Below are 3676 nucleotides of genomic sequence, written 5' to 3'. Positions count from 1 at the left end.
GGGGGAGAGGCCGCCCCGCTCCTTTCTTTTCTTTACCTTTACCTCTCTCCCTCCCTCGCCTTTTGCCGCCTTTCTCCATTTTCCTGCCCTCTTGGCGCTGCTGCTCCTACTCCCTCCTCTCCACGAGGATCCGTTTCAAAGCAACGTCCAGAAGGAACAAAGCTGGACGGGGAGAAACTAAAACTCTCGGACCCGCGTTTGAGTTTGTCCAGCGGGAATTCTAGGCGGGATTTGCCTCGGCGCCTTAGCGGTGCTCGGCAGCCGGTGCAGCTTTGGATGGTGGTTTCAAACACAGCGATTGTTCCTAGAAGGGGGAAGAGAGCGCGTTTGCCTGCGGGTGTCCCCAAAATCCTTGGCGTAGTTCGTTCCGTTAGTGTGATAATTGCTGCTAATTCGGGTGGAATGTTATTGCATTAATTGTGATGTGGCTGCTTGTGACACTCGGTATCGAGGCGGGGGGAAACAATGCTTTTTGTCCATCATAATTGTAGCAAAATTCCGTAGGGACCAAAATCTGTGCAGCAGCTCAGTAAAATATGTTTCCATAGCGAATTGGAATAATTTTTTTAAAGTGTGTAGAGCTCTGGTTCTTATTTATTGCTTGGGTATTTTGAGTAAATTGCTAGATTTCTCCATTTCTGTTTTGCAGTTCATTGTATCCCTTTCGGTTTTATCAGCTGTGAGATATTTATAGGGCATATTAGGGTAGGATGCACGTGTGTGTTAGAGCACTATTGTGTTGTTAATTGTAGCATTTGTAGGGAAGGGTCTGTAAGGTCTGGTTGTATGAAATACAAGCATGAATTCTCAGACTTGCTTCCTGGGCAGCTTGAATTCAGGTTTTTCCATGAATAAAAGTACTTTGGCTGAATAATTAAGAAGTGCTCAAAAGCATAAATAGCTTCAAATTTGAAGTTTGGGGTTTCTTGGGGGAGGGGTGTTTAGTGAATTTTATTTCCTCTTTCTTGCCGTTTATTTTACCATGAGGTCAGGACTGTTACTTCCAGACTTTTAAAAATTATATGGGTCCTATTGAGGCTTTAAGCAAAAGCTTATGGTTTGATGGTGCATCCTTAGAGATGGTTTCACTGGGAGATCTTGATGCTGAGGAGACAGTAGTTGTTCCAAGTATAGTCCCAGATCTGGTTGGTGCTCAACTCTCTAGAGTCACCTCTTTGGAAAAGCTGTCCTCAGGGCGCCAGTGGGTGCTCACTCTAGTTTTATCCTGTTTGATGTGGTTCTAAGTATTGATTGTTCTATGGTAATGAGTTGGTGTGACTGGTTTATTCTCCTGTCTTTGAGTCATACAGTTGATGTTTGCCTGTTGCTAAGCATGGTCAAGAGTTACGTGAGGTAACAATCATTCCAAGATCCTTCTTTTCGCTTTCTGTCCACCTTGAATTGACTGATGAGCCTCATGGCTCTGTTCACACTTCTGTTGTGGGGTTATGCTCAACACTGGCTTCAAAATGCCAGGGTAGATCTTTGAGCACCCTGAATCTTGTTTCAGAAAAGCCTCATGTGTTAATGATGAACTTCTCAAAGAAACACTTTTTTTTGTTTCCCAAAAAATAATTGTTGCTCCGTGCGTCCTCTACCAACTGCTTCCAAATAGATGGTATTGATGGTAGCTTTTTTTGTAATTAATGTTATGAACTTATATTATTAACCATAATATTTTTTTAAAAGGTGGTGGATGTTTTGTAACACCTTCCATAGTGAAAAGCCATATAAGCTCTTTGTGATGTTCCAGGTCCGAAGATTTGCGCCGCGAGTTTGGTCGTTATGGGCCTATAGTTGATGTGTACGTCCCACTTGACTTCTACACCCGTCGTCCCAGAGGATTTGCCTATGTTCAATATCCTTTCTTCAGATGGCTGATTAGTGAGGGGTGTTGAAGTTTGAAATTCAAGTTTGTGTAAGAGGTAACAAATCTCAATGAAAAAGCAGTTTACTTGTGTGTTGTATCTATTTAGTGTCTTACTTACATTGTGGTGTTTCATTATCTTTGAAGATTAACTTCTCTCAATTGTTCTTTGCCTATTTTGCAAAACTTAAATCAAATCCAGTAATATAAAAGCTTGCTTGTGTCACTGAAATTATTACTAAATGATTTAAATTACAATTTATTGCTGACTCAAAATTGTCTAGCACGTTTTTATTATCACTGGTATGTAAGTAAAGTTGTGCTTAGCAAACTGTGGCTGGTATTCATTGTTAATTTAACAAATGGAAACTGGAATCACTTGATCAAAATCAGAATGTTTAAAAAAAATGAGGTGAACTTCTTTCTTTAATATTGTCCCCTAATTTACTGTCCTCTGTTGTTGCCTCAGAATTTAAAGCTGTACAGTAATGGCGACCCCAAAGAGAAAGCATGAAAGAACCGTTAGAGTAGAGTTCAAGAATTAAGGCAAGTAGACAAGCCAAAGACCTCTTAAGGATCAGGCTTGAAGAGAAGGGAGAGTTTGGGAAAAGAAAAAATAAAGAAAAGCTGGAAGAAGGACAAGCCATAATGGGAGACAAAGCTTCGCTTTATCCACAAAAGGGGGAAAAGGTTGTTTTTCAAAGTAAAAGATAAAGCCATCTGTCATTTTTGGCCAAGCATCTCATGACAAGTCCTTCTGACAAGCACTTAAAGAGTTAAAGGTCAAGATGAAGTTGAATGGTGGCCAAGATTAAAGGAGTCATACCTGATGTATCCTACAGAATAACAGTTTTTCTTCTGTTTGTCACGTAAGCAGTAATTTGATGAATTATTCTGGTTTAGTCCATTGACAAAACCTGTCATATTTCTCTCGTGAGTGCTATTGTGACTGTGGTCTTGAATGAAAGTGTCTGATCAAGATTATATACCTAAAACATGAGAGTTTAGTCTCTGCTTAGATGATGCTGCTGATGAACTGGGTTGCTACAGGGGAAAGGCAATTTGTTCTTGCAGGTCACATAGCTGGAAGGTGATGTGTGAGTTCAAGAGTGGTCAATCTCATGGATTAAAATTAGTAATAATTGTGTTACTGAACATCTGACCTGACAGAGTGCAGGGGGTTACTGTGTGCTTTACCTCAGACTGCTTAAGGTGTGAGCACTTGGAACTTTAAATCAGTTGGTGAAAAAAAGGAAAGCTTACTCCCAAGTCTAAAATTAATAGACACATTAACTTTTGCTGTTGGTATGCCTAATGTAATTTAAGCCCTAGGGTTTAATTTTAGTGAAGTCAATATAGTGGAAAGAACTGAATGACCATTAACAAATCTATTTTGAATAGGATACTGTTGTGTTTTTTTTGTTCCTTGCCTAAGTACAAGTGGGAGAAGAAAAAGGTTGAGTATTGCCTAGCAACTGCTTGCTGATGGATAAGTTCACAGTCATGTGATTATATTTGAATTTTATCATAGGAGTTCTCAGCTGGTGGTTAATTAACAGTAATGATAAATTGAATAGTTTGTGCTGTAGCATGACCTAAAGAACTTAAACAACAAAACAACCTGTAAAATTAGAAAATAACTACTTTTATTTGAAATACCAAAGCTGTAAACTATTCCAATTCCCAAGTACCTTAACACTCCCCACATTTGAAGATGTCCGTGATGCAGAAGATGCTCTTCATAATTTGGATCGAAAGTGGATTTGTGGTCGGCAAATAGAAATCCAGTTTGCACAGGGGGATCGGAAG

This window comes from Chaetura pelagica, unplaced genomic scaffold (assembly GCF_000747805.2).
Source record: "Chaetura pelagica isolate M959 unplaced genomic scaffold, ChaPel_1.0 scaffold676, whole genome shotgun sequence".
NCBI classification, from domain to species: Eukaryota; Metazoa; Chordata; class Aves; order Apodiformes; family Apodidae; genus Chaetura; species Chaetura pelagica.
The sequence above is the reverse complement of the archived record's forward strand: the minus strand, read 5'-3'. Positions refer to the sequence as shown.